Here is a 22,167-nt window from a genome sequence, read left to right as displayed (position 1 = left end):
GACTTGAGGAAAGTGACGTGCCATCACTGCAAGGAGGCTGGACACTTCAAGCTAAACTGTCCAAAGCTCAAAAAGGAGGACAAAGGAAAGAAGGAAAGGAAGAGAGTACTCATGGCAGCTTGGGAGGATCTTGAGAATGACTCAAATGAAGAAGAAGAATCTGAAGGAGATGACAAAGACTGCTTCATGGCTGGAAACAACAATCTTGATGAGGTAAACTATTATGATTTGACCATTGAGGACTTGCATGCTATTATTGATGATCTCACTTTAAACACATCAAAACTGCTTGATAAATACAATGAATACAGATCTGAAAGAGATGTGTTAAGAGCTGAAAATGATTTTTTAAAAGAAAAGGTGAAGGAAACTGAATGTGCTTTGGACATCATTGAAGAAAACAGATTTCAAAAATCTGAACTTGAAAAATTAAAAGGAAAGCACATTATGGATCCTTCTCATGAGTTAATTGCTGAAAATAAAAGATTAAATGATATGATTAAAAGGCTGAATGGTGACTTAGCAAAATTTGCTCAAGGTTCTAGTAACTTGGACAAATTACTTGCAAGTCAAAGACCATTGTTTGAAAAATCTGGTTTAGGCTACATAGCCAAGGAAGACGCAGTTTCCAACACTTCCTCTATAAAATTTGTGGCTTCTTCATCAAATACCAAACCTATACAAAACAAATCGGGTATTGGATATGCTTCAACTTTTGAAGAAAAATTTGATGAAGTATACACAAGTGAAACTGAGCCTTCACCAAGAACTGATCTGAGTTCAAACCGACCAGGTTTGGGTTATATTTCAAAAAATGAGGCTGCTTTCAAGAAACCATTTTTCTATAACAAAACCTCATTTTCGAAAAATCCAAAGAGTTTTAAAAATTCTGGTGAAAACATTTTTGCAAAGAGGAACAATTATAACAAAAATCAGTTTGTTAAAGGAAATGCGTCTCCTCCAAAAATCAGAAAATTTCAACCATTTAATCACTTCAAGCAATTTAACTCACCTAAGTTTCAGTGACACACATCAGAAAATAATTGTGTTAATTGCAAGAAAGTTGGTCACTCATATGAACAATGCTTCATTGAAAAGAGAGTTGTAGGAAACAAAGTCTACAATGTTGTTTGTGATTTCAATGCACTTGGGCAACCAAGATGGATTAACTTCAAAGGATCCAAATTAATTTGGATATCTAAGGCTACTTGAAACTCATCATGCAGATTTTCCTAGCATCCAAGAACAAAAAGAACATGTGGTACATGGATAGTGGATGTTCAAGACACATGACTGGAAGGTCAACCTACTTCATCAAACTAAACAAGTATGATGGAGGTTTTGTGACCTTTGGAGATGATGGTAAAGGTAAAATCATTGCTGTTGGAAAAGTAGGTAATGAGCAATCTACTTTCATTGATGATGTACTTTTGGTATGTGGTTTAAAGTTCAATCTTTTGAGTATAAGTCAGCTGTGTGATTTAGGATATTTAGTTGTTTTCAAAAAGGCTTAAATGCTGTGTTGTTAATGAAAAGACAAATAAAGTGATGTTTGTTGCCAAGCGTTTCAATAATATGTATGGACTTACTCTTGATGAACTAAAGGATCAAAATGTAGCTTGTCTTCACTCTAAAGAATCTGAAAAGTGGTTATGGCACAATAGATTGGGCCATGCAAGTATGTTTCAAATAAACAAACTTGTAAAAAAAGAATTAGTAAGAGGTCATCCCTTGATAAAGTTTGACAAAGACATTACTTGTGATGCTTGCCAAATGGGAAAACAAACAAAAAGTTCTTTTAAATCAAAAGAAGACATTTCTACCAAAAGACCACTTGAGTTGCTACACATTGATTTATTTGGTCCAACAAGAACTCAAAGCCTAGGTGGTAAACATTATGGTTTAGTAATTGTGGATGACTACACTAGGTTTGGTTGGGTTTTATTTCTTGCACACAAAAATGAAGCATTTTCGGTCTTTGAACCTTTTTGCAAGAAAATTCAAAATGAAAAGGATTTGAAAATCTCCTCTATAAGAAGCGATCATGGAACTGAATTTGAAAATAATTTGTTTGAATCCTTTTGTGAGGAATTTGGAATATCTGACAATTTCTCTTGTCCAAGAACACCACAACAAAATGGTGTTGTGGAAAGAAGAAATAGAAGCATACAAGAGATGACAAGAGCTATGCTTTGTGAGAGTAATGTCCCAAAATTCCTTTGGGCTAAAGCGGTCAACACGGCTTGCCACATTTTGAATAGAACAATCATAAGAAAATTTTTGAAGAAAACCCCTTATGAACTTTAGAAAGGCTACCCACCAAAGTTAGATTACTTACACATCTTTGGATGCAAATGTTTTGTCTTAAATAACAAAGAAAAATTGGGTAAATTTGATCAAAAGGCTTATGAGTGTTTGTTTGTAGGATATTCCACAACTAGTAAAGCATATAGGGTTTATCATCAAGATGCTAGGATTATTGAGGAGTCCATACATGTTATATTTTGTGATACTAACTTGGTACAAAGCATTTTGGAAGATTGTGATTCAGGAAATCAATCTCAAAAGGAAGATGAAGCTGCTCAAAATCATGAAAAAGAAAATTCTGGACAAGCTGAACCAGAAACTGCTAATGCTGAAAATTCAAGAGACAATTCCATTTTGTCTCATGAATCTGAAGGAAATCCTGTAGCCAGCAGTGTTCAGAATCCCTTAGTGACTGAATCTGCCTCTAAGTCCACCAGACCTCGTGAATGGAGATTCTTGAAGAATTATCCTGAAAAATTTGTCATTGGGGACGTATCTCATGGAGTGAAAACAAGATCTTCCACTAGAAAGGCAAATGAAGGATCAAACATTGCCCTTCTTTCACAAATAGAGCCTCAAACGTCAAGGAAGTACTTAGTGACCCTTCTTGGGTTAAAGCTATGGAGGATGAGCTTCTTGAGTTTGAAAAGAACCAAGTATGGACTTTGGTTCCAAGGCCAAGTGGAAAGAAAGTGACCGGCACCAAGTGGATTTTTCGGAACAAGTTGGGAGAAGATGGTAGCATTGCAAGAAACAAGGCAAGGCTAGTGGCACAAGGATATGACCAAGAAGAAGGAATAGACTTTGATGAATCCTTTGCCCCTGTTGCCCGAATGGAAGCCATAAGACTTCTCTTAGCTTATGCTGCATTTTGTGGTTTTAAATTATATCAAATGGATGCGAAATGTGCATTTTTGAATGGAGTAATAGATTGAGAAGTGTATGTGGAGCAGCCTCCTAGTTTTGAAAATAAAGAGCATTTTGATTATGTTTTCAAATTATCTAAAGCTCTCTATGGTTTAAGACAAGCTCCTAGAGCTTGGTATGAGAGACTTAGCTCTTTTCTTTTGAAAAATGGTTTTCAAAGAGGCACCACTGACACAACTCTATTTATTAAGAACTCTAATGATTCTTTTATTCTAGTCCAAATATATGTTGATGACATTATTTTTGGATCAGCCAATGAATCCCTTTGTTCTGAATTTGGAAAACTCATGACAAGTGAATTTGACATGAGTATGATGGGTGAACTTAATTTCTTCCTTGGGCTACAAATTAAACAAACTGAAAAAGGTATTTTCATTCATCAAGAAAAGTATGCCAAGGAATTAGTTAAGAAATTTGGTATGGAAAATGCCAAACCCATGGGAACTCCCATGCATCCTAGTTCTAAATTAGATAAGGGAGAAACTGAGAAAGATGTTGATGAGACTAGGTATAGAGGAATGATTGGTTCTCTTATGTACTTAACTTCCTCTAAACCCGATATTGGGCAAAGTGTTGGATTGTGTTCTAGGTTCCAATCCAAACCAAAAGAGTCACATCTTTCTGCAGTTAAGAGGATCATTAGATATGTTCATGGCACATCCAATTTTGGTCTTTGGTATCCTAAGATTGATGATTTTTCTGCAGTTGGTTATTGTGATGCAGATTTTGCTGGTGATAGAGTTGATAGAAGGAGCACTTCTGGTTTATGTTGCTTCCTTGGGAAGTCTTTAAATGTTTGGTCAAGTAAGAAGCAACCAACAGTGGCCTTATCCACTGCAGAGGCTGAGTATATAGCTACTTCTTCTTGTTGTTCTCAGATTTTATGGTTAAAAACACAGCTTGCTGATTACAAATTAAATGCTGAAAATATTCCCTTAATGTGTGATAATATGAGTGCCATTAATATTTCTAAAAATTCAGTTTTGCACTCTAGGACTAAGCATATTGAAGTGAAATTTCACTCAATAAGAGAACATGTCCAAAAGGGGGATATTAGTATTCAATTTGTTAAATCAGAGGAGCAATTAGCAGATATTTTTACAAAACCATTAGCTGAGGATAGATTCTGCATGCTTAGGACTTGTCTAGGAATTTTGAGCTATGATTCTTTATTTGAAAAATGCTGATGTATTTGCTGGAGCCTTTTGTCTCATAAACAGGCATGACACAATTCTGGGCAAAAGAAGAGCATTCCCCCTTAATCAGTGTGATCTGAGCCTGTTTCAAGTGAACATCAATCTGGGCCAACTTCAAAATTTAGATCATGAGTGGCTCAAATGTGTTTCCTTAAGTCCAACCATCTCTGGGGCCCAAACATGAATGTTACAATTTTGTTTATTGTTTTTGATGGCTTGTGTGTTTAAGTTTTCATGAAAGGTTTTCATTTAATGTTTTGTGGCCCAAAAGGTTTTCAAGTGGATTTAATTTTTTTTGCCCAAAAAGTGTTTCAGGTTAATTTTGTTGTTTTTCAAAATTTAAAATTAATTTCCTATTTTAATTTTTAAATTAAATAAAATCTTTCTTGTATAAGGTCATGTCTTTTCAAGTCTTTTCAAATGGTGATGCAGTTGCATGGTTTTGGAAATCTTCTTTTTGGGTACGGTTACCAACACTCCCTCTCTTCCCTCCATAACTCCTTCTCTATCCCTTCGGTTTTCACCACTACCCTCGTTTCTCTTTTCTTCTTAAATAAAAAAAAACCACCAAATGAGGAAGAAAACCATAGCACACAAACCTCCTCGTGAAAAGGTGTATAAACTTCCATCCAAACCCTCCACTCGCTCCCAAGACCGAACCTTAACACCTTCACCATCTCCTCCTACCTTTCCTCCTCGCTCTGTTCCCATGGCGCGAACCAAAACCACTCCAAGGTACCTTGCTCCTGCCAAGCCGACGCCACCCCCTAAGACGACGCCTTCCAAACCAAGCTCTTCGAAACCTGGCTCATCCAAGGGGAATCGTCCTGCTGTTGAAGAACCTGTTCCTGAGATAGCAAAACCTAAGTCAAGGTCTGTCCCTGTTCAATCACAAAGAGGTAACCCTCATCGCCCTCTCAAATCTGTTAGAGAACCAGACATTGATCCTTTTGCTCACAAATCACACTACATGACATCTCACTCAGACTTTAACCCCCATCGTTTCAAATCTGCCATGAATCACGATTTTTATGAGGGAGTTATTCAGGATCGTACTCTATGTCCATCTTTTCTGGCTGATTTACCTAATTTGAAAAAGAAAGGTTTTCCTTTTGTTGAAAATTTGGAATTTTTAGACTGGAATCACCTTTTCAAAATCAAAAAACCTGTATATCCTCAGTTGGTCAAAGAATTTTATGCAAACATGACTTACGATGAAGGAAGTGTGCATTCGTATGTTAAGGGCAGCGATATTATCTTGAATAATGAAACCATCAGTGACTCCTTGAAGTACACTGATGTTGGGCCGTGTACTTATACATCTGTAAAGTGGGATGATGGGGTTGGTATCTCTTACCATGATGCTTTAGCTCACATTTGTGAACATGTTTCCCTAATTGATGGCATCATACCCACTCACAAAGCCCTAGGATATGAACGTGCTCAGTTGCACCGAATTGTTAATCACATCTTGATTCCTCAAAGTGGTTCATATCAAAGGGTCTCTTACACGGACACACTTGTTTTGTATGTCCTAATCACTAAAACAGAAATCTCTTTTGCCTATTTGATGGCTAGATACATGTTTGATTCTATTAGAAGTGTGAAAGATAAAGCACTACCTTATGGCATGTTTTTAACTTGCATATTTGAGAATTTTGGTGTTGATCTGTCAAATGAGGCTTATGAAAACAGACATTCATACCTAAAAGGGGGTGGTTGATGCGCATAAACTTGTTATGCTACGATTTAGGAAATTGCACGATCGGCAAAATTCCTTCCGGCAAGTGCACCGGTTATCGTCAAGTAAAAACTCACAATAGAGTGAGGTCGAATCCCACAAGGATTGGTTGAGTGAGCAATTCGGATTAGAAGTATGTTCTAGTTGAGCAGAATCAAGATTTAGATGAGACTTGCGGAATGTAAAATTGGCGGGAAACGTAAATGACAAGAAATTTAAATGGCGGAATCTTAAATTGCATGAATTAAAGAGCAGAAGCTAAATTGCTGAAATTAAAAGGGAATGGGTGTGATTGCATGAATTGAGTTGCAGAATGTAAAGAGAAAGTGGAAATCAGAAATGGGGAATTCATTGGGTGTTAGGAGATATTGAGATCTCCGAATCAAAACATGTTTATCTCTTCCTCAACCAATGCGTTCATTGAATTTTGCTTGGCAATCTTATATGATTGGATCCCAATCCCTTGGCTCACCAATTCTCTCTAAAAACAAACAAATTCCCAATCCCTTGGTTTAAATGTTCATAAGAAGAGATGATGCTCGATCACTGATTATACCACACAGTTTCATGAACCACAATTTGGTAGGATTACATGTCACAATATCCATCCAAACCCCAATCCAATTCACTGTGAGAAAGCTTCTCTAGCATGAATCCTCCATTCCTTTCCCAAGGTTCCGAAGGATTCCAATTATGGGTAGTTTCTTTCCCAAGACAACTACCCAATGGAATTAGATCGAGAAGCTTTCTAACAAAATTCAAGAGAAAAGATTGAAGAAGAAGATAAACTATTATTGATTCATTGAATTACAATAGAGCTCCCTAACCCAATGAAAGGGGGTTTAGTGAGTCATAGCTCTGAATTCAATTACAAAGATATGAAAACTAGCTAAATGAAAAAGTCCAAGTTCTTCCTAACTTAAATTCTATCCTATTTATACACTTTCTATATTGAGCTTCTGTTGTGTTTCTTGGGCTTTGAGGCCTCTCCCTACTTTCCTTTTGCCTTGGGTTTATGATCCATAATCTTGATGAGGCTGTTGATCCAAATTCTGTAACATTCATTGAGCCAACTTAGTGATAATCAAATAATGACACATGACTCAATAAATTGAAATTTCAGACTCATCAATCCTTCAGGCCCAATCCCATAAACCATGATATTCAATTGGGTTTCATACCAGAGTAAGTTTAAGTTAATGTTTGTGCTCAAATACTAACTTAAACCGCAATATTTTTGGCCCAGAAACCTTTTCCAAGAGTGGCGTTTAAGTTGCAGTTTAAGCTTAAACTGCAGCTTAAACGCCAGACACTTCCAGTGATGCCTTTTGTGGTAGCACGTTTAAGCTTCAGTTTAAGGTTAAACTGAAGCTTAAACGTGAAAATGGAAGAAGGCAGCCCTGGAGGGTAACTTAGTCGAACACGTTTAAGCTTCAGTTTAAGGTTAAACTGAAGCTTAAACGTGGAGGTAGAAAAGGCAGCCCTGGAGGTCGAACACGTTTAAGCTCCAGTTTAAGGTTAAACTGGAGCTTAAACGTGGAAATAGAGAAAGCCATCCTGGAGGTCGAACACGTTTAAGCTCCAGTTTAAGGTTAAACTGGAGCTTAAACGTGGAAGCTGAGAAAGGTAGCCCTGGAGGTCGAACACGTTTAAGCTCCAGTTTAAGGTTAAACTGGAGCTTAAACGTGGAAGCTGAGAAAGGTAGCCCTGGAGGTGTCGAACACGTTTAAGCTCCAGTTTAAGGTTAAACTGGAGCTTAAACGTGGAAATGGAGAAAGCAACCCTGGAGGAGAAACTTGGTCGAACACGTTTAAGCTCCAGTTTAAGGTCAAACTGGAGCTTAAACGTGGAAATGGCTCCCTGGTGCTTTTCCCCTTTCTGGCGTTTAACCTCCAGTTTAAGGTTAAACTGGAGGTTAAACGTGGAACTGCCCCCCTTGGTGCCCTTCTCACTTCTGGCGTTTAACCTCCAGTTTAAGGTTAAACTGGAGGTTAAACGTGGAAATGCTTCTTTGGTGAGACTTTCATTCTGGCGTTTAACCTCCAGTTTAAGGTTAAACTGGAGGTTAAACTTCAGTTTCAGCATTTCTTAGCCTTCATGATTCTGGCGTTTAAGCTCCAGTTTAGGCTTAAACTGGAACTTAAACTCCACATGTGATATTCAAGCTTCCTTTATTGACTTTGTTGCTTCCTTGCCTAGCCTCTTCTTCCCTGAAATCATCCAAACAATTGCATCAAAGTCTTGCAAAATTTCATGAGAAATCTTCCATTCATAGCATTCAAGTAATATAACTAAAACTCATGGAATTTGCATCAAAATCATATTGTTTGGATGGTTCATTGCTTTGTTCTTCTTTTAACCATTCTTGGTTACTTTAAGCTCAAGAAAATGCATAAAACAACTAAAACTAACAGAAAAATGCTAGTGAAACTAGCCTAAGATGCCTTGGCATCAGTGGTTCAGTGAAACAGCAAAAAGGACCAACTAGATCTGAGAGAGTGGTTCTAGATGATGATGATGAAGAGTTCATTCCAGATGACTCTCCTCATCCTTCCACCGAGGGTACTTCCATCTCCACTGGGAAGAAATCTGCTCTGCTGAATATGGTCAAGGATGTCACTCAAGAGTTTATTTCCCAATCAAATCACATGATTGCCATGAGCAAGGAACAAAGGAAGCTAGCTAGCAAGCATGAGAACTTCTGAGAAAATCAAGGGACAGGGTGGCTGTGCTCATGACCTTCATTGATAACCTTCACAATGATGAAGACATTGCCACTGATGTTGAAGAGGAAGCTGCTTCGGAGGGGAATGGTTCTGATGCCTAGGATTTGTCTAATAAAAACTGCTGCTGCTGCTCATTTTTTGTCTCATAAACTCTGTTTTATTTTGCTACTGTTTACCCTACTTTTCATGTCTTGGATAACTGTAATAACTTTGAATACTAATGCACTTATGGTAGTTTAGTTAGTATTTTGGACTATACACTAACCTTTCTTGCAGGGTTTATGGTGATGTTTTTGTTGTTCATGTTTATTGTCCACCTTGATGACAAAAGGGGGAGTAAAAGCAATAGGATGATGTTTTTTTTACTAGCATTTTTCTGTTTGCTACATTAATACTTGATTTCACTTGCTGATGATATTAGCTTAATGTTGGGCTGATTATATAGTACTGTTTGTTTGATATCCCTTAGCCAAGATAATTGTGTACAGCTCTCAAATTGTGTTATCTTTAAGTACAATGTAAAACAGGAATAAAGAAGAAAGCATAAATCCAGGGGGAGCAACACTAAAGCAAGAAACATCAAAGGGAAGTTTTCTAACTTTATCAAAATTTTAATTTCTTTGATCATTGCTTGATATGTTTGTCATCAAGGGGGAGATTGTTGAGTTAAGAAATTAATTAATAGAATTGATGATGACAAACATTTGATTAGTGGGCTAATCACCAATTAGTTTTGATTATTCTTGATAAGTGATGCATGCTAAAAACAAGTGTTACCGCAGCCCAACATCAAACAAAAGATTTATGCTAATGGGCTGAATGGTAAGTGAAAATAAAGAGAAGCCCAAGCCATTCATCTCAAGCAAAAATTCTTCAAAGAAGCAAGGCAAGGCACCAACGGGTTGTTTAATGGAAAACCAATCCAAGCCCGTATCCATCCCACAAAGCTTCTTTTGTAAGATTGAAGTCTTCTCTCTTTCAAAGTGCAACGTTCATCTCTCTATGACCAAGTCAAATCAGCTTCAGAAAAGTAAGAAAGAGAAAGAGAGAAAGAGCTTCTTCACCAAGATAGTCACCAAAGAAGCAAGAAAGAAAAACTAAGCTTGAAAGGCAAAAGTCATCTCAACAAATCCAAACCAAATCAAGCTTAGGTTATAGGTAAATCTTTTCCTCATACATGCAACTTGGTTACATCTCTTCTTCCCAACTCTCTGCTCTATCCAAAATGGGATACAAGGGAAAGAGAATTTCTGTTCTTCCCTGCTGTGTATCTACGGTCTTAAACAAGACTTGGGGACCAAGTTGGTTTTCAAGGGCTCAGATCAGGTTGACCTTTGGAAGATTTCTATGGTTGCTGTTTCATGGATTTCGGTCAAGATGAGGAAGTTAGAAGGAAAGTTTCCTCTCTAAGGATTAAGGTGAAAAAGTGATTCTGTGGGTTGGTGAAGCTCAAGGCTCAAGGTGTTGACCTTGGAAGAAGAACCAAGCAACATGCAAGGAGATAAAAGAAGCTTGCTGCTCATTCAGAAGGCAAGGAGAGAAAACCAGAGTGTGTGAACAGTGTTATGTTTAGAAGTTACTCTACTTGGATAATGCTTTCTTTCAAAGAAGCATTCGGCCAATACTAAAGAACTGCATCTGAGGTTTGCGAATCTGGTTTTGCACATAGCAAAGAGGCTGCTGATGAAGTCAATCTCCTTCATGTTTTATTGATTGTAATGTACTTTTCTAAGTTTATCTTTCTGTAATTTCTTGAGAGAAAAGGCATTGTGAGAAAGCTTAAGAAAAAGCCATGAGTGGAAAAAGGCTGAGAGATACACTTAAGAGAAAAGCTTAGAGTTATTTTCTGATTTCTTTAGGTTGGTTAAGTGTCTTGTATCTTGTACCTGTAAGGTATCCCTTTCTTAGTTGGGTTAGCACTAAGAGGAATAGTTAGGTATTAGCATAGCCAACGTCAAGTTAGGTTAGAACTTGAGTGTGGAAGGTTGGGTCAATCCTGTAAAATTGGTGTATGTAATACTGTTAACTATAGTGAAATTCTTCCATAGTTGTGGAGGAGACTGGACGTAGGTTGCATAGCACAAGGCAACCGAACCAGGATACATGCTGGTGTTAGCTTTTCTCTTCTCTGCTGAGTTCTGTTTTCTGATATTCATGAGACAAAAATAAATTGTCTCATAAATTTCCGCTGCTGAGTTCAAACAGAACCTGAATTGAAAGTTCATTTTAAAAGGGTAATAACAGCAACTTAAAAGGAAGGCATAGATTCAACCCCCCTTCTCTAAGCCTACTACAACCTTCAATTGGTATCAGAGCTAAGGTCTCAAGAATCAACCTTAACCGCTTGGAGCAAAGATCCAATGGCGAACAACTTGGGCACAACCACAGTTGCCTACACCCTCACTGAAGGCCAGTCAAACAACCGGCCACCTTTCTTCAACGGGAAGAACTACTCCTACTGGAAAGAAAGGATAAGGATTTTCATCCAATCTATTGACTACAACATATGGAAGATTGTTGTGAGCGGTCCCAAGATCCCAACAAAAACAAGTGCTGATGGAGTGGTGACTCCAAAAGAAGAAGCTGAATGGAATGAAGATGATAAGAAGAAGATAGAGCTGAATGCCAAAGCAATCAACCTTCTTCACTGTGCTATCAGCTTTGAAGAGTACCGGAAGGTGTCTAGATACAAGACAGCCAAAGAAATCTGGGAAAAACTCCAGGTTACACACGAAGGCACCAAACAAGTAAAAGAAACGAGGATTGATATGCTGTGAAAAGAGTACGAGATGTTTAGCATGAAGGATGGAGAAAGCATTGATGAAGCGTTTGAGAGATTCTCAATCATAATCAACAACCTTGATGCTATGGGTACAAACTATGCAGAACAAACCTTGGTGAGAAAACTCCTTAGAAGCCTCACAAAAGAATGGGAAACCACTGCCACTGTCCTAACTGAAAGTAACAACCTAAGTCCCATAACCTATGGTGAGCTGAGAGGAAAACTCCTTACCTATGAAGCCACACACACAAACACAGACTCAAAGAAAAAGGGAATAGCCCTCAAGTCACAAATAGAACCAAAAGAGAGTGAGTCTAGTAATGGTATTTCAGATGACGAGCTTTTGCTTTTTGCTAGGAGATTTAGAAGAATGATGAAGAACAAGGACAAATACAAAGGTTCAAATTCAAAGGAGCACAAGATCGACTTGAGCAAAGTGACGTGCCATCACTGCAAGAAGGCTGGACACTTCAAGCTAAACTGTCCAAAGCTCAAAAAGGAGGACAAAGGAAAGAAGGAAAGGAAGAGAGTACTCATGGCAGCTTGGGAGGATCTTGAGAATGACTCAAATGAAGAAGAAGAATCTGAAGGAGATGACAAAGACTGCTTCATGGCTGGAAACAACAATCTTGATGAGGTAAACTATTATGATTTGACCATTGAGGACTTGCATGCTATTATTGATGATCTCACTTTAAACACATCAAAACTGCTTGATAAATACAATGAATGCAGATCTGAAAGAGATGTGTTAAGAGCTGAAAATGATTTTTTAAAAGAAAAGGTGAAGGAAACTGAATGTGCTTTGGACATCATTGAAGAAAATAGATTTCTAAAATCTGAACTTGAAAAATTAAAAGGAAAGCACATTATGGATCCTTCTCATGAGTTAATTGCTAAAAATTAAAGATTAAATGATATGATTAAAAGGCTGAATGGTGACTTAGCAAAATTTACTCAAGGTTCTAGTAACTTGGACAAATTACTTGCAAGTCAAAGACCATTGTTTGAAAAATCTGGTTTAGGCTACATAGCCAAGGAAGATGCAGTTTCCAACACTTCCTCTATTAAATTTGTGGCTTCTTCATCAAATACCAAACCTATACCAAACAAATCGTGTATTGGATATGCTTCAACTTTTGAAGAAAAATTTGATGAAGTATACACAAGTGAAACTGAGCCTTCACCAAGAACTGATCTGAGTTCAAACCGGCCAGGTTTGGGTTATATTTCAAAAAATGAGGCTGCTTTCAAGAAACCATTTTTCTATAACAAAACCTCATTTTCGAAAAATCCAAAGAGTTTTAAAAATTCTGGTGAAAACATTTTTGCAAAGAAGAACAATTATAACAAAAATCAGTTTGTTAAAGGAAATGCGTCTCCTCCAAAAACCAGAAAATTTCAACCATTTAATCACTTCAAGCAATTTAACTCACCTAAGTTTCAGCGACACACATAAGAAAATCATTGTGTTAATTGCAAGAAAGTTGATCACTCATATGAACAATGCTTCATTGAAAAAAGAGTTGTGGGAAACAAAGTCTACAATGTTGTTTGTGATTTCAATGCACTTGGGCAACCAAGATGGATTAACTTCAAAGGATCCCAATTAATTTGGATACCTAAGGCTACTTGAAACTCATCATGCAGATTTGCCTAGCATCCAAGAATAAAAAGGACGTGTGGTACATGGATAGTGGATGTTCAATGCACATGACTAGAAGGTCAACCTACTTCATCAAACTAAACAAGTATGATGGAGGTTTTGTGACCTTTGGAGATGATGGTAAAGGTAAAATCATTGCTGTTGGAAAAGTAGGTAATGAGCAATCTACTTTCATTGATGATGTACTTTTGGTATGTGGTTTAAAGCACAATCTTTTGAGTATAAGTCAGCTGTGTGATTTAGGATATTTAGTTGTTTTCAAAAGGCTTGAATGCTATGTTGTTAATGAAAAGACAAATGAAGTGATGTTTGTTGCCAAGCATTTCAATAATATGTATGGACTTACTCTTGATGAACTAAAGGATCAAAATGTAGCTTGTCTTCACTCTAAAGAATCTGAAAAGTGGTTATGGCACAAGAGATTGGGCCATGCAAGTATGTTTCAAATAAACAAACTTGTAAAGAAAGAATTAGTAAGAGGTCTTCCCTTGATAAAGTTTGACAAAGACATTACTTGTGATGCTTGCCAAATTGGAAAACAAACAAAAAGTTCTTTTAAACCGAAAGAAGACATCTCTACTAAAAGACCACTTGAGTTGCTACACATTGATTTATTTGGTCCAACAAGAACTCAAAGCCTAGGTGGTAAACATTATGGTTTAGTAATTGTGGATGACTACACTAGGTTTGGTTGGGTTTTATTTCTTGCACACAAAAATGAAGCATTTTCGGTCTTTGAACCTTTTTGCAAGAAAATTCAAAATAAAAAGGATTTGAAAATCTCCTCTATAAGAAGCGATCATGGAACTGAATTTGAAAATAATTTGTTGGAATCCATTTGTGAGGAATTTGGAATATCTCACAACTTCTCTTGTCCAAGAACACCACAACAAAATGGTGTTGTGGAAAGAAGAAATAGAAGCATACAAGAGATGACAAGAGCTATGCTTTGTGAGAGTAATGTTCCAAAATTCCTTTGGGCTGAAGCGGTCAACACGGCTTGCCACATTTTGAATAGAACAATCATAAGAAAATTTTTGAAGAAAACCCCTTATGAACTTTGGAAAACCCACCAAACTTAGATTACTTACACATCTTTGGATGTAAATATTTTGTCTTAAATAACAAAGAAAATTTGGGTAAATTTGATCCAAAGGCTTATGAGTGTTTGTTTGTAGGATATTCTACAACTAGTAAAGCATATAGGGTTTATCATCAAAATGCTAGGATTATTGAGGAGTCCATACATGTTACATTTTGTGATACTAACTTGGTACAAAGCATTTTGGAAGATTGTGATGCAGGAAATCAATATCAAAAGGAAGATGAAGCTGCTCAAAATCATGAAAAAGAAAATTCTGGACAAGCTGAACCAGAAACTGCTAATGCTGAAAATTCAAGAGACAATTCCATTTTGTCTCATGAATCTGAAGGAAATCTTGCAGCCAGCAGCGTTCAGAATCCCTTAGTGACTGAATCTGCCTCCAAGTCCACCAGACCTCGTGAATGGAGATTCTTGAAGAATTATCCTGAGAAATTTGTCATTGGGGTGTATCTCATGGAGTGCAAACAAGGTCTTCCACTAGAAAGGCAAATGAAGGATCAAACATTGCCCTTCTTTCACAAATAGAGCCTCAAAACGTCAAGGAAGCACTTAGTGACCCTTCTTGGATTAAAGCTATGGAGGATGAGCTTCTTGAGTTTGAAAAGAACCAAGTATGGACTTTGGTTCCAAGGCCAAGTGGAAAGAAAGTGACCGGCACCAAGTGGATTTTTCGGAACAAGTTGGGAGAAGATGATAGCATTGCAAGAAACAAGGCAAGGCTAGTGGCACAAGGATATTACCAAGAAGAAGGAATAGACTTTGATGAATCCTTTGCCCCTGTTGCCCGAATGGAAGCCATAAGACTTCTCTTAGCTTATGCTGCATTTTGTGGTTTTAAATTATATCAAATGGATGCGAAATGTGCATTTTTGAATGGAGTAATAGATTGAGAAGTGTATGTGGAGCAGCTTCCTAGTTTTGAAAATAAAGAGCATTTTGATTAGGTTTTCAAATTATCTAAAGCTCTCTATGGTTTAAGACAAGCTCCTAGAGCTTGGTATGAGAGACTTAGCTCTTTTCTTTTGAAAAATGGTTTTCAAAGAGGCACCACTGACACAACTCTATTTATTAAGAACTCTAATGATTCTTTTATTCTAGTCCAAATATATGTTGATGACATTATTTTTGGATCAGCCAATGAATCCCTTTGTTCTGAATTTGGAAAACTCATGACAAGTGAATTTGACATGAGTATGATGGGTGAACTTAATTTCTTCCTTGGGCTACAAATTAAACAAACTGAAAAAGGTATTTTCATTCATCAGGAAAAGTATGCCAAGGAATTAGTTAAGAAATTTGGTATGGAAAATGCCAAACCCATGGGAACTCCCATGCATCCTAGTTCTAAATTAGATAAGGGAGAAACTGAGAAAGATGTTGATGAGACTAGGTATAGAGGAATGATTAGTTCTCTTATGTACTTAACTTCCTCAAGACCCGATATTGTGCAAAGTGTTGGATTGTGTTCTAGGTTCCAATCCAAACCAAAAGAGTCACATATTTCTGCAGTTAAGAGGATCATTAGATATGTTCATGGCACATCCAATTTTGGTCTTTGGTATCCTAAGATTGATGATTTTTCTGCAGTTGGTTATTGTGATGCAGATTTTGCTGGTGATAGAGTTGATAGAAGGAGCACTTCTGGTTTATGTTGCTTCCTTGGGAAGTCCTTAAATGTTTGGTCAAGTAAGAAGCAACCAACAGTGGCCTTATCCACTGCAGAGGCTGAGTATATAGCTACTTCTTCTTGTTGTTCTCAGATTTTATGGTTAAAAACACAGATTGCTGATTACAAATTAAATGCTGAAAATATTCCCTTAATGTGTGATAATATGAGTGCCATTAATATTTCTAAAAATTCAGTTTTGCACTCTAGGACTAAGCATATTGAAGTGAAATTTCACTCAATAAGAGAACATATCCAAAAGGGGGATATTAGTATTCAATTTGTTAAATCAGAGGAGCAATTAGCAGATATTTTTACAAAACCATTAGCTGAGGATAGATTCTGCATGCTTAGGACTTGTCTAGGAATTTTGAGCTATGATTCTTTATTTGAAAAATGCTGATGTATTTGCTGGAGCCTTTTGTCTCATAAACAGGTATGAGACAATTCTGGGCAGAAGAAGAGCATTCCCCCTTAATCAGCGTGATCTGAGCCTGTTTCAAGTGAACATCAATCTGGGCCAACTTCAAAATTCAGATCATGAGTGGCTCAAATGTGTTTCCTTAAGTCCAACCATCTCTGGGGCCAAACATGAATGTTACAATTTTGTTTATTGTTTTTGATGGCTTGTGTGATTAAGTTTTCATGAAAGGTTTTCATTTAATGTTTTGTGGCCCAAAAGGTTTTCAAGTGGATTTAATTTTTTTTGCCCAAAAAGTGTTTCAGGTTAATTTTGTTGTTTTTCAAAATTTAAAATTAATTTCCTGTTTTAATTTTTAAATCAAATAAAATATTTCTTGTATGAGGTCATGTCTTTTCAAGTCTTTTCAAATGGTGATGCAGTTGCATGGTTTTGGAATCTTCTTTTTGGGTACGGTTACCAACACTCCCTCTCTTCCCTCCATAACTCCTTTTCTATCCCTTCGGTTTTCACCACTACCCTCATTTCTCTTTTCTTCTTAAATAAAAAAAAACCACCAAATGAGGAAGAAAACCATAGCACACAAACCTCCTCGTGAAAAGGTGTATAAACTTCCATCCAAACCCTTCACTCGCTCCCAAGACCGAACCTTCACATCTTCACCATCTCCTCCTACCTCTCCTCCTCGCTCTGTTCCCATGGTGCGAACCAAAACCAATCTAAGGTACCCTGCTCCTGCCAAGCCGACGCCACCACCTAAGACGACGCCCTCCAAACCAAGCTCTTCGAAACCTGGCTCATCCAAGGGGAAGCGTCCTGCTGTTGAAGAACCTGTTCCTGAGACAGCAAAACCTAAGTCAAGGTCTGTCTCTGTTCGATCACAAAGAGGTAACCCTCATCGCCCTCTCAAATCTGTTAGAGAACCAGACATTGATCATTTTGCTCACAAATCACACTACATGACATCTCACTCAGACTTTAACCCCCATCGTTTCAAATCTGCCATGAACCATGATTTTTATGAGGGAGTTATTCAGGATCGTACTCTATGTCCATCTTTTCTGGCTGATTTACCTGATTTGAAAAAGAAAGGTTTTCCTTTTGTTGAAAATTTGGAATTTTTAGACTGGAATCACCTTTTCAAAATCAAAAAACATGTATATCCTCAGTTGGTCAAAGAATTTTATGCAAACATGACTTACCATGAAGGAAGTGTGTATTCGTATGTTAAGGGTAGAGATATTATCTTGAATAATGAAACCATCAGTGACTCCTTGAAGTACACTGATAGTGGGCCGTGTGCTTATACATCTGTAAAGTGGGATGATGGGGTTGGTATCTCTTACCATGATGCTTTAGCTCACATTTGTGAATATGTTTCCCTAATTGATGGCATCACACCCACTCACAAAGCCCTAGGATATGAACGTGCTTAGTTGCACCGAATTGTTAATCACATCTTGATTCCTCAAAGTGGTTCATATCAAAGGGTCTCTTACACGGACACACTTGTTTTGTATGTCCTAATCACTAAAACAGAAATCTCTTTTGCCTATTTGATGGCTAGATACATGTTTGATTCTGTTAGAAGTGTGAAAGATAAAGCACTACCTTATGGCATGTTTTTAACTTGCATATTTGAGAATTTTGGTGTTGATCTGTCAAATGAGGCTTATGAAAACAGACATTCATACCTAAAAGGGGGTGGTTCATTGAAAAAGCAAAAAGGACCAACTAGATCTGAGAGAGTGGTTCTAGATGATGATGATGAAGAGTTCATTCCAAATGACTCTCCTCCTCCTTCCACCGAGGGTACTTCCATCTCCACTGGGAAGAAATCTGCTCTGCTGAATGTGGTCAAGGATGTCGCTCAAGAGTTTATTTCCCAATCAAATCACATGATTGCCATGAGCAAGGAACAAAGGAAGCTAGCTAGCAAGCATGAGAACTTTATGAGAAAATCAAGGGACAGGGTGGCTGTGCTCATGACCTTCATTGATAACCTTCACAATGATGAAGACATTGCCACTGATGTTGAAGAGGAAGCTGCTTCGGAGGGGAATGGTTCTGATGTCTAGGATTTGTCTCATAAAAACTGCTGCTGCTACTCATTTTTTGTCTCATAAACTCTGTTTTATTTTGCTACTGTTTACCCTACTTTTCATGTCTTGGATAACTGTAATAACTTTGAATACTAATGCACTTATGGTAGTTTAGTTAGTATTTTGGACTATACACTAACCTTTCTTGCAGGGTTTATGGTGATGTTTTTGTTGTTCATGCTTATTGTCCACCCTTGATGACAAAAGGAGGAGTAAAAGCAATAGGATGATGTTTTTTTTACTAGCATTTTTCTGTTTGCTGCATTAATACTTGATTTCACTTGCTGATGATATTAGCTTAATGTTGGGCTGATTATATAGTGCTGTTTGTTTGATATCCCTTAGCCAAGATAATTGTGTACAGCTCTCAAATTGTGTTATCTTTAAGTACAATGTAAAAAAGGAATAAAGAAGAAAGCATAAATCCAGGGGGAGCTAATCTTGAAAAGGAAAGGGGGAGCAATACTAAAGCAAGAAACATCAAAGGGAAGTTTTCTAACTTTATCAAAACTTTAATTTCTTTGATCATTGCTTGATTATGTTTGTCATCTAGGGGGAGATTGTTGAGTTAAGAAATTAATTAATAGAATTGATGATGACAAACATTTGATTAGTGGGCTAATCACCCAATTAGTTTTGATTATTCTTGATAAGTGATGCAGGCTAAAAACAAGTGTTACAGCAGCCCAACATCAAACAAAAGATTTATGCTAATGGGCTGAATGGTAAGTGAAAATAAAGAGAAGCCCAAGTCATTCATCTCAAGCAAAAATTCTTCAAAGAAGCAAGGCAAGGCACCAACGGGTTGTTTAATGGAAAACCAATTCAAGCCCATATCCATCCCACAAAGCTTCTCTTGTAAGATTGAAGTCTTCTCTCTTTCAAAGTGCAACGTTCATCTCTCTATGGCCAAGTCAAATCAGCTTCAGAAAAGTAAGAAAGAGAAAGAGAGAAAGAGCTTCTTCACCAAGATAGTCACCAAAGAAGCAAGAAAGAGAAACTAAGCTTGAATGGCAGAAGTCATCTCAACAAATCCAAACCAAATCAAGCTTAGGTTATAGGTAAATCTTTTCCTCATACATGCAACTTGGTTACATCTCTTCTTCCCAACACTCTGCTCTATCCGAAATGGGATACAAGGGAAAGAGGATTTATGTTCTTCCCTGCTGTGTATCTACGGTCTTAAACAAGACTTGGGGACCAAGTTGGTTTTCAAGGGCTCAGATCAGGTTGACCTTTGGAAGATTTCTATGGTTGCTATTTCGTGGATTTCGGTCAAGATGAGGAAGTCAGAAGGAAAGTTTCCTCTCTAAGGATTAAGGTGAAAAAGTGATTATGTGGGTTGGTGAAGCTCAAGGCTCAAGGTGTTGACCTTGGAAGAAGAACCAAGCAACATGCAAGGAGATAAAAGAAGCTTGCTGCTCATTCAGAAGGCAAGGAGAGAAAACCAGAGTGTGTGAACAGTGTTATGTTTAGAAGTTCCTCTACTTAGATAATGCTTTCTTTCAAAGAAGTATTCGGTCAATACTGAAGAACTGCATCTGAGGTTTGCGAATCTGGTTTTGCACATAGCAAAGAGGCTGCTGATAAAGTCAATCTCCTTCATGTTTTACTGATTGTAATGTATATTTCTATGTTTATCTTTCTATAATTTCTTGAGAGAAAAGGCATTGTGAGAAAGCTTAAGAAAAAGCCATGAGTGGAAAAAGGCTGAGAGATACACTTAAGAGAAAACCCTAGATTTATTTTCTGATTTCTTTAGGTTAGTTAAGTGTCTTGTGTCTTGTACCTGTAAGGTATGCCTTTCTTAGTTGGGTTAGCACTAAGAGGAATAGTTAGGTATTAGCATAGCCAACGTCAAGTTAGGTTAAAACTTGAGTGTGAAAGGATTGGGTCAATCCTGTGAAATTGGTATATGTAATACTGTTAACTATAGTGAAATTCTTCCATAGTTGTGGAGGAGACTGGACGTAGGTTGCATAGCACAAGGCAACCGAACCAGGATACATGCTGGTGTTAGCTTTTCTCTTCTCTGTTGAGTTCTGTTTTCTGATATTCATGAGACAAAAATAAATTGTCTCATAAATTTTCGCTGCTGAGTTCAAACAGAACCTGAATTGAAAGTTCATTTTAAAAGGGTAATAACAGCAACTTAAAAGGAAGGCATAGATTCAACCCCCCTTCTCTAAGCCTACTACAACCTTCAAAGGATGGTAGCATAGTTATCTTAACTGAACCGGTAATTGATTCGGTCATACACTCATACAACGGGTTATTGGATCAACCGGTGAGTCGCTGATTCACCTGGTTAATCCATTCATAATTAAAAAAATATAAAATTATAAAAATAAAATTTAAACTTAAAACTTAAAATACATGTCTTCACAAATATATTAATAACAATCAAGTATCAATTTTAAAATTATAATAGTTTATAATATTACAATTATTTTTTGCTGAGAGAATGAGAGAGAGAGAGAGCGAGTGTGGGTGGGAAACGCGGTGAGGGGGTAGTTTTAGGAATCAGATCCGAGATCCTAGAGTTTGGAACCGAGAAGAGTATCATCGATTGGAGAATGAGTCATTCTCGATCTTCTTAGATAACCTTCCAGAGGACATTTCAAAGAGAGAACTGTTCCAGCTTTTCAGTTGGACTAGACGCATTAACGACATCTACCTATCTCGTAAGCAAAAAAATGGGAGCTTATACATCTTTGCGTTCATACGGTACACTACGAGGGGAGGTGCTTCGAAGGCCATAACAGAGATAAATCGTATGAGACTGAGAGGTAAGATTGTGTCTGTTAGAGAAACAAAATACAGGAGACTAGCGGTCGTTAATACCACAGAGAAGATATAGCAAGGAGGCGACATCCGAAATGAAAATGCACATCAGCCACAACGGGAATGTGAGATTGTCCCAGTCATTCCAACTAGTAGTTCTAAGGATGTGAGAAAAGACAAGAAGATCCAAGATCCACATGGGAATGGGTGGACGAAGAAACTGAAAGTGGCAATGGCGAAAGAAAATTTGGACTTGTTGCAAAGAAGTCTAATAGGTGGAACAACAACGGCTATTGACTTGAGATCTTTACAGGATATGATTGCTAAGAATTTTCCACAAGTCATTCAAGTACGTGAGATGGGAGCATATAAAGCTCTGTTGACTTTTGACAGCCTTTTGAATGCTGAAGAGACATACATGTTTAAAGTGAATAGTTTACTACAGATATTTCATAGTGTAAGGAGGTTGGACGAATCGGAGAGAAGTGAATCCCGAAGAGTATGGCTAGAGTGCTTCGGGATTCCGTTACATGTTTGGACAGTGGAAACTTTCACGAAGATAGGTAGCTAATGGGGAGAGGTGGTTGGTTGTGATAAGGGGACAAAATCGTGCGCCTCTTTTAGTGTTGTCCGTGTACTAATTGATACTTGTTTGATGGATAAGATCAATGAATGGATTCATATCACACTAGGTACAAGTGGTTTCGACGTATTGGTAAAAGAGGTGGGGCAAGAGGTCTATAG

General features: G+C 37.4%; 1 pseudogene; it reads left to right on the top strand.

Moving 5' to 3' along the window:
• Window positions 1–11,257: 11,257 nt before the first annotated feature.
• LOC148565003 (uncharacterized) lies at window positions 11,258–16,739 on the top strand (annotated as a pseudogene).
• The last annotated feature ends 5,428 nt before the right edge of the window (window positions 16,740–22,167 follow it).

The sequence above is a fragment of the Arachis ipaensis genome, chromosome B5 (assembly GCF_059453495.1).
Source record: "Arachis ipaensis isolate K30076 ecotype BB chromosome B5, ASM5945349v1, whole genome shotgun sequence".
NCBI lineage: Eukaryota > Viridiplantae > Streptophyta > Magnoliopsida > Fabales > Fabaceae > Arachis > Arachis ipaensis.
Note: the sequence above shows the minus strand (reverse complement) of the source record. Positions and strands in the feature narration are given on the sequence as shown.